This window comes from Mesocricetus auratus, unplaced genomic scaffold (genome assembly GCF_017639785.1).
Source record: "Mesocricetus auratus isolate SY011 unplaced genomic scaffold, BCM_Maur_2.0 Super-Scaffold_100038, whole genome shotgun sequence".
Lineage (NCBI taxonomy): Eukaryota > Metazoa > Chordata > Mammalia > Rodentia > Cricetidae > Mesocricetus > Mesocricetus auratus.
Window position 1 is genome coordinate 9,030,421 of NW_024429216.1, and position 8,464 is coordinate 9,038,884.

At 49.5% G+C, this 8,464-nt stretch overlaps 1 protein-coding gene across 5 annotated transcripts in view; it reads left to right on the plus strand.

Moving 5' to 3' along the window:
* LOC121135487 (carcinoembryonic antigen-related cell adhesion molecule 1-like) overlaps positions 1 to 2,416 on the plus strand; it is a 32,661-nt gene extending 30,245 nt beyond the window's left edge. For all 5 annotated transcript variants that reach the window (XM_040734325.1, XM_040734326.1, XM_040734329.1 and 2 more), the window contains 2 exons: positions 140 to 192; positions 2,294 to 2,416. The gene's annotated coding sequence lies outside the window, so the exon portion shown is untranslated. The remainder of the gene's footprint in view (positions 1 to 139; positions 193 to 2,293) is intronic.
* The last annotated feature ends 6,048 nt before the right edge of the window (positions 2,417 to 8,464 follow it).

The window sequence follows — 8,464 nt, forward strand, 5'->3', positions numbered from 1 at the left end:
AGGCAGCAGTAAGAGAGGAGTGGCAGCCATGGTGTGAACACACAGCAAGGACACCACGAGGCTCCCAATTATCATCGGCTCCCAGGGTCCTTCCCAACTCAGAACCAAACACAGGTGACAGTCTCTCCTCTTCATTTAGAACCAGACGTAAGAGCATTCTCAGTGAGGACAATCGGACACCGTCCACTCACGGTAAGTAAAGGCACTGACCCTAGGGAAGCCAGAAGGTTCCACCACCTACCTGTCCTTCCCTGGTATCCTGAACACCAGCCACTGTCTCCTGTCTGACTTACAGAGCAGATCACATCTTCCCAGCTTCTAGTTGGAATTTTCTTTGGGACACCAACCAGCTCCCAAATAAAGACATGGAGACTGATTCGTTATGAATGCTCGGCCTCAGCCTAGCTTGTCCCACTAACTCCGTTACCTTGATGTAACTGTTTCTATTCATCTATGTTTTGCCTCAGGGATTTTTACCTTTCTTTCATCCTGTATCTCCTGTTTTCCTGGTTCCTCCGTGTCTGTCTGTCTGTGTGGCCCACGGCATCTCCTTGGTGTCTCTTTTTCTTTCTTTCCCGAGGCTAAATTCCCCCTCCCACTTTCTCTCCCTGCCCAGAAGCCCCAGCTACACCTCCTCCCTTGCTATTGGCCACTCAGCTTTTTATTAGCCCAATCAGGCATCTTGGTCAGGCAAGCTAAGACAGCAACATATAATTACATAGTTTAACCATTAATTGTGCAACACCAGCCTTCAGGTCTGTAGGTCTTCACCGCCTTCCCAGCCACGGGAGACCAAGCCAGTGCTGAAGGGAGACTCAGTCCACCTAGGCTAGACTGGCCTGAGGGAACCACGTGTCCAGGAATAAGTTCCTCACCCTCATGCCTTCCCTGACACATGTGAAGGTTGTGGTCTTTCATCCTCCCTTTCGAGACTCTCTGCTGCATGTGTGCCATGGGCCACTGTGCTCCTCCTTGTCATAGGAGCATGCCACTGATAAACACCACTGAGGAGAGGATAATCAAGGCTGTGTGAACCGGGAGATCTCCTGAACTGAATAATCCAGGTCTCTGTCCTTGTTGCCTCTCCTCCTGTCCTAAGCACCTATGTCTGCAAAGGTCTCTGTAGGAGGCAAATCCTCTAACTGGCCATGGGCATCACCCGCTCAACCCCACCCCACATCGGCCACCACCTCCTGCCACCTCCTTCAGCTGCAAATCAAAGTCTTAGATCACTTTGCACTTCTGTGTCCTGGGGACACTTCTCTGGCTTCCCCAGGTCATAGCCCCCCCTCCCCGTGTGTGTCCTTAGTTCCCTGGGGCAGACGAGGGCTTCCCCTCTTTCACCCTTAGCCTGCTCACCTGCATCTGCCCACTACAGAGTCTAAAGGTGTGGAGGAGCTCCCAGCACAGACCAAAGGAGGAGGGGCCACGCCCTCTCCCTTGTGTCTCATGTCAGCCTGCTCTGGCCTTCAAAGGAAGGACTCCGTTCTGATCAGCTCCTCTGCCCTGCGCCCTAGTCCCTGGTGTCTGCCAGATGGATTCAGATGAGACACATCCTATGGTGCAGGACACTGGCGGGTTCTCAGAGAATGACGGAGACATGCTCAAGAGGGAGGGTGGACATCGGCCAAAGGGCCCACAGCAGACGGGAGGCCCTCAAGGAGCGAGAGTGGACAGTGGCCAGGGACCATGGGCTGCCTGTTAAAATGGGCTGGGTGTGTCTTGTAAAGTCTCTGGCAGGACAGCCTTCCTGAGGTGTCTTTTCCTGTGCAGGACGTCACAGACCACGTGGGTTGACTCTTACAGGCGGGGACTATTGTGTGTCTCTCTCTGTTCTTTGCCAGAAAGCTCCAGCCACATAGTAACTTTGTATTCATCTTAGCAATTGAGACGGTTGCAGAAAGAATTTAAAACCTGGGAATGTAGTGTCTTTTCTAGAGTGCTTGCCTGCCTGGGCCTGGCCTGGGTTTAGGATCACATAAAGCAGGAACAGGGGAGCACACCTGTAGTCACAGCTCCTGGTCCCTGGAGGACACGGGGACTCCTGGCCTACATGGGAGCTGGTTCACACAAATAAACACAAAAACCGGGATTCTGGTGGATGAGACGGTTTAGTGAGTAAAGCGCAGTTTACAAATGTGATCCCTGATCGCATCCAGGGATCCAGAGGTCAAAGGAGAGACCCGGGCTGCATGCTGTCTTTGAGATGCACACGTGATCTGTCTGTCTGTCTGTCTGTCTGTCTGTCTCTCACTTTGTCTTTCAGACTGGCTGTAACTATCATATTTTTCAGATGGATGAAGCTTCATATTATTTCCTGAAGATCAATGCCTGGCAACCCAAAGCACTAACTTCAGGCTCCCCATCTCCTCCAGCAACAGCAACTGTCTTCCAAAGTAAAAACACATGGATGGGACTCGTCCCGGAAGCTGTGCTGCTCATCTATTCCCAGTCTCCTGACCCTCCCTAGGGGGGTGGAGGAGGAGATAACCTCACTGACACAACCCTGCAGCCCCAGGCCTCTGAGTCAGCAGAGAGAAAGGCAGATAACGGACTCGGTGGCCGGGGATACAGGGAAGGGATTGTGGGTGAAGGACCGCACCTTTAGACCACAGCAGCAAGAGTAGTTTATGGAGTCCACTGTAGCAGGGGAACCAGAAAACTGCCAGTGTCAAGAATAACGGGCTGTGGTAGGGGGTGGCCTCCACTGCGGAAAGTCCTCTGACAGTTAGACGACCACGTGTGCAGTTCCCGGCATGTGGTCTCTGCCACCAGAAGGGTGACAATGTAGATAGGCTTGTGTACAGTTTCAGGAGTCCAGTCGGAGCCACTCTGCACCTGTTTCCTGTCATGGCATTTCTGCTGTACAAAATGCAGGCCATGAAAGCCAAGGTCCTGCCAACAGGTACCGTCCTGGTTGGTCACAGCTGCAGGTCCATGGTGGAGAGCTACAAGCTCCAATGCATGTCCACGGAGGATTCCAGGTCACCTCTCAGCTGTGACTTGTTCCCTAGTCCCACAAAGCTAGGTGGCCAGGCCTTCAGCAAGCACATGAAGCCGTCCTCGATGTTTGCCCACTCTGTTCCCAGGTCTCCCTTGCAGGGACTACTGCCACCTCAGCTCCCTGGAGCTGTCCAGGGTCCTGTCACACTCCAGATTCTCCTCTTGATCGCACTTCCCCCTTTGTCACCACCCATCTGTGTCATCCTCCACTCTCACTCTGTCTGTCTTCCTGGACACTTCCGCCTCACCCCTGTGCGGGAGAGCAGAGACGGAAAAGGCTGCATCGGCAAAAAGACTCCAAGTCCGTCCCCACCTGACTTCATACAGTGGAGAGTACTCAACAGATGCCAGGGATGGGGCTGGAGAGGGACCAGGGCTGGGAGGTGGAGAGGGGCCAGGGATGCAGCTGGAGAGGGGCCAGGGATGCAGCTGGAGAGGGGCCAGGGATGCAGCTGGAGAGGGGCCAGGGATGGGGCTGGAGTGGGGCCAGGGATGGGGCTGGAGAGAGGCCAGGGATGCAGCTGGAGAGGGGTCAGGGATGGAGCTGGAGAGGGGCCAGGGATGGGGCTGGAGACGTGGTTCTGTGGATACAAGCGCTGGACGCTCTTCCAGAGGACTCAGATCCCCATCAACCACACAGCTCCCAACCTTTTGTAACCAGTCTCAGGGGATCTGATGCCGTCTTCAGGTTTCTGTGGGTACCAGACAGACATGATGTACAGACGTAAATGCTGGCAAACCACCACCAATCACCACTACCACCTCCATCAACACAGGTGGGAACAAAAGACCTTGGCCAGAGGCCCACTTCCCCATCAGCCTGGGAGCAGGCAGCTGTGACTGACCGCAGAGTAGACATGTTTACTAAAAACATGTTTATTTAAAACAACACGGTGCCCGTAAGAAATGTTTACCGGAGCAATAAGTTCCTGATAAGGCTCGCACACAGGAACACCGTGACCTTGACCTTTTCCAATGACTAATTGCCTCTCTGACCCCCCACTGCCGCATCTGGTGTCAGGGCATATAATAACCAGCCAGGGTAAGAATAAAGTGTAGCCTTCTTGAAGAAGCCTTCTTTCACCACCAACTGGTCTGTGTGTCATCAATCCCGACACCCTCCACAGATTTGGGCAGGCTGTCCAGCAGGAGTGGCAACCACACACACACACACACACCCACCCCCCCACACACACCACAGGTATAGAGAGACAGAGGCAGGAAGAATATATAAACATAGAAATGACTGCTAAGAAATGTCCTACAGAGGGACTGTGGATCCTTCCTTCTACCTAAGAGCTGAGAGATCAAATGAAGATCCAAATGACAGCACTTCAGTCGGTCACCTAGTGCTCATGTGACGTGGCCCTCATCTTGGTTAGTGACATCATGGAAATATTTGCCAGTATCACTGTGCCCTCAGAGGATTACTGTAGTCCTAGGACTTTCTGGGTCACAGGAGTCAGGCCCACATCCCAGTCCTCTTCTCCCAGTTTTTTTCTGTTTTAATGTCATCTTCCTGTGTCCCTAACGGGATCATGGAATTGAGAGACTCCAGCATGGCTCTGTTATCACAGGACAAAAAGCCAAAGTATTTCCTGTTTTATGTAGGGTTTTTCTTTGGGGGGGAGATTCAAGATGGATTTTCTGTGTAACAGCTTTGGTTATCCTGGAATTTGCTTTGTAGACCAGGCTGGCCTTGAACTTGTGATTTGCCTGTCTCTGTCTCCCAAGTGCTGGGATTAAAGGTGTGCACCACCACCTCCACATTTCCTGTATATCTTAAGAAGGCAATATCCAAAACTCCATGGTGCATTTTTGGCACATTGTTTTGCATGATCTGTTCACTGTTTTCTAGAGGAGACTTAAGAGTTTTCCCAGTCATATGCCTTCAACTCTACCAACAGAAGATAACACTTTGAAATGGCTAGACCTGAGAAGTCATTTTTAGTAGCTGAGGGCTGCATTTTGGGGTAGCACAAACCAGTTACACAGCACCCACAGGATAGATTTCCAGGCACCAGAGAAGCTGCAGCTAGTGGGTAGCCCAGTGCAAAGAAGGAGCAGCCTGCTTGGGCAGGAGGCTTAAGATCCTGGCTCGGCTGGACTTGCTTTTCTCCAAGGTAAAATATTCCTTACATTCTCACGACTCCTCTGTTCCATGTATGTTGTCTGCTTGGGTGCCTGCTGCCTGGATACCCAGTGTCTTAGTCCCCATGGAATTGCTGGGAAGACACACTATGACCAAGGCAACTCTTAAGAGGAAAACAATTTAATTTGGGTTGGCTTCCAGTTTCAGATGTTAGGCCACTATCAGTATGGTGGGAAGCAAGACAGCACACAGATAGAAATAGCTACAGGTCTACATCCTGTCTATGGGCAGAGAGAAACACAATGGGCATCTTCTGAAACCTCAAAGCCCATCTCCAGTGACACACTTCCTCCAACAAGGCCACACCTCCTAACCTCCCTAATCCTTTCAAATAGAGTCACTTCCTGGTGACTGAGTGCCTGAAAATCTGAGCCTCCGGGGCCAGTTGTGCTCCCACCACCACACCTTCCTTCATTTTCACCTTGCAGTTACAACGACAGAGACAAGCCAAGGAAGGAGAACTCTGCTGCTGCCCCTTCCCAAGTTCTTTCAGATGCTACTGTTTTCTGTGTTCTGTATTCTCTTGGTTGCAGGTACTAAATAAATAATAATCAAATTAGAAATTGGTGGCAGTGCATAGAAAGAATACTGAGAACCCTCTGTCTAATGTAAAAATCTTAAGATGGTTAATAAACATCACCAGAACAAAAAAATTGGATACTTATAAAAGTGTACAAGATAATTTGCAAAACTAATCACTCTCATATCTTCTGAAGAGGAATGGAGAGCCCAGAGTTCTTTTTTATGGGTAACACCAGGAACTTCTGATAGATTCAAGCATGGGACTGGAGGAGGAGAAAATGTCTTGTCTATTGATGGGCGAGTTCCTCTCTATCCTAATTCATACAAGGGGAATCAATGCATTCTGTGATCAAAACCTGTAATGAGAGCTAACATGTCAGTAATTTTGACTCTATGTGTGCCTTCTTTTCTGGGTTTTGTGTACAGAGTATTCTCTCACATCAAGGTCATTTTGACAATGTGATAAGGCACTTACTAAAATGTGAGCATTGTTTTTCTAACTCTCAGGCTAGAAAAGTGACACAAAAGTCCAGGCAAAGAGTATTGCTTCAAAACCTGCACCAGAAAAAGCTTGGTAACTAAAAGGATGTGTGAGGTAGTCTTAATTTGTTATATTATGAAACCAGGCTGGCCTCGAACTCACAGAGATCTGCCTGCCTCTGCCTCCCACAAGCTGGGATTAAAGGTGTGGCCCCCACTGCCTAGCTTCAACTCTCTTTTAATAAGAAAGCTGCAGGGTGCTCTCTTCTGAGTCAACTCCCTTGTTCATGTGTCCTGCTGTGCCTGTTTGGAAAAGATCAACTGCCGGGCTTGTTGAGAGCTGGATTTTTGAGAGGATAAACAAGATATACAGGCCCTTGGCCCAATTAACCAGAAGGAAGAAAGGACCCCAAATGACATAATCACAAATGAATAAAGAAACATCACAACAGACACCAAAGAAATTCAGAATACTGTGTGGGAATACTTTAAAAATCTGTATTCCATTAAGTTGGAAAATAGATGAATTTCTAGATTCACTCAAACTACCAAATTTAAACCAGAATAGACGAGTCAATTCAACAGGACCTCCAACAACAAGGTAAGATTCTCTGTTCAGGTCTGGCAGTGACTTGTAGGGCACACTTGCAGAAGTCTATGGGCATTGTACTGGCTGGTTGTAGGCCAACTTGACCCAAGTTAGAGTCACGAGAGAGGAGGGAGCCTCAATGAAGAAAATGCCTCCATAAGATCCAGCTGTGAGGTATTTTCTAAATTAGTGACTAATGAGGGAGGAGGCCCATGGTGGATGGTGCCATCCCTGGGCTGGTAGTCCTGGATTCTTTAAGAAAGCAGCTAAACAAGCCATGGGGAACAAGCCAGTAAGCAGAACTCCTCCATGGCCTCTGCATCAGCTCCTGCCTCCAGGTTCCTGCCCGGTTTGAGTTCCTGTCCTGGCTTTCTTCAGTGATAGAGTATGATATTGAAGTGTAAGCCAAATAAACCCATTCATCTCCAACTTGCTTTTTGGCCATATGTTGGGAGCTGCAGAGTACCACGCCCATAAGATGGCGCCGGTTTCCGCATTTCGCCTGCCCGATGGCGAGTGCTCTCAGTAAGTAAACAACTCCTTATTAGGAGTAAGGCCACATACCCTTCTAGATCTGCTTGGTGACAACCTATCCTAGCGTGCCACCTGGGTGCAGTTGATTGGCTATCGCTGAGTATATTAAGCCCCAACTTCCTGGGGTCAGGGCCACTCCCTGTAAGCAAGTTTCCCGAATAAACTGTGAGAAGAAGATTCCTTGTTGCCGCCTCATTCTTGCTGGTCGAGGGTGTTCCCGAGAAAGTGGTGGCCCGTACGGGGACGTCAGAACTTCTCACAGTCGGGGTGGTACTGGTAAGTTCCCGAGGTAAGCGGGGCAATAAGGACCTCGGTAAAGAGGCAATAAGGTCTCCGGTTAGGAGCAATAAGGTCTCCGGTTAGGAGCAATAAGGTCTCCGGTTAGGAGCTAGACAGTTCACAGCTAAGGTGAACTGAAAGTAAAAGACCTCGCGTCTGTTTTAGCTTGCAGAGTGAGAGTAAAGTAAATGGACCCCGCTTTTGTGGTGATAATTTGGCTAATGTTTAATATTGTAGTGTGGGCTCTTGTCTTTTGGTGCTGTTATACAACTTTCACACCTTCGGAGCACAGCAACTAAAAGAGTAGACGTTAAAAAGGCATAATGGGGTCGTCACAGCCACATCCAATTTTTCTGGCTCTTCAAGAGCTGCTTCTTTCTAAAAAATTAAACTTAAGCAAAGCCACGTTGCAGAGATTTTTGAGTGAATGCGATGCCATTGCACCCTGGTTCGCAGTTTCAGGGAACCTCTCTGTGGCTAGCTGGGAGTTTGCTTGGAAAGAAGGAACAGTGAAATCATGCATTCAGCCAGTATGGCGGCTGATACACACTTCTCTGGAGGATCAAGAGGGGAACTAAAATGCTATAGAGAAAGGACAGGTTGCCCTCCAGATGCTCCAGGACGGAAGATCAGAACAATTGGAAGGCGAGGTTAGGGAGAAGAAACAGAAAGGGAAAAAGAAACAAATCTATCCCTCCTTAAGGGAGTTGAGGAAAGAACTAGAAGAATTGGGGGAAGATTCAGAAACAGAGGAGGACCTCGCGGAGGATGAGGAGGAAGAGATTGTCGAGCTAATGGGAAAACATTCTTTAAAAACGCTGGAGACGCAGGGCCCTGAAATGGCTACTGCAAAGCAAGGGCACCGCCCTACCGCTCCTCCACCTACTGTTCACCAGAGGAACTAC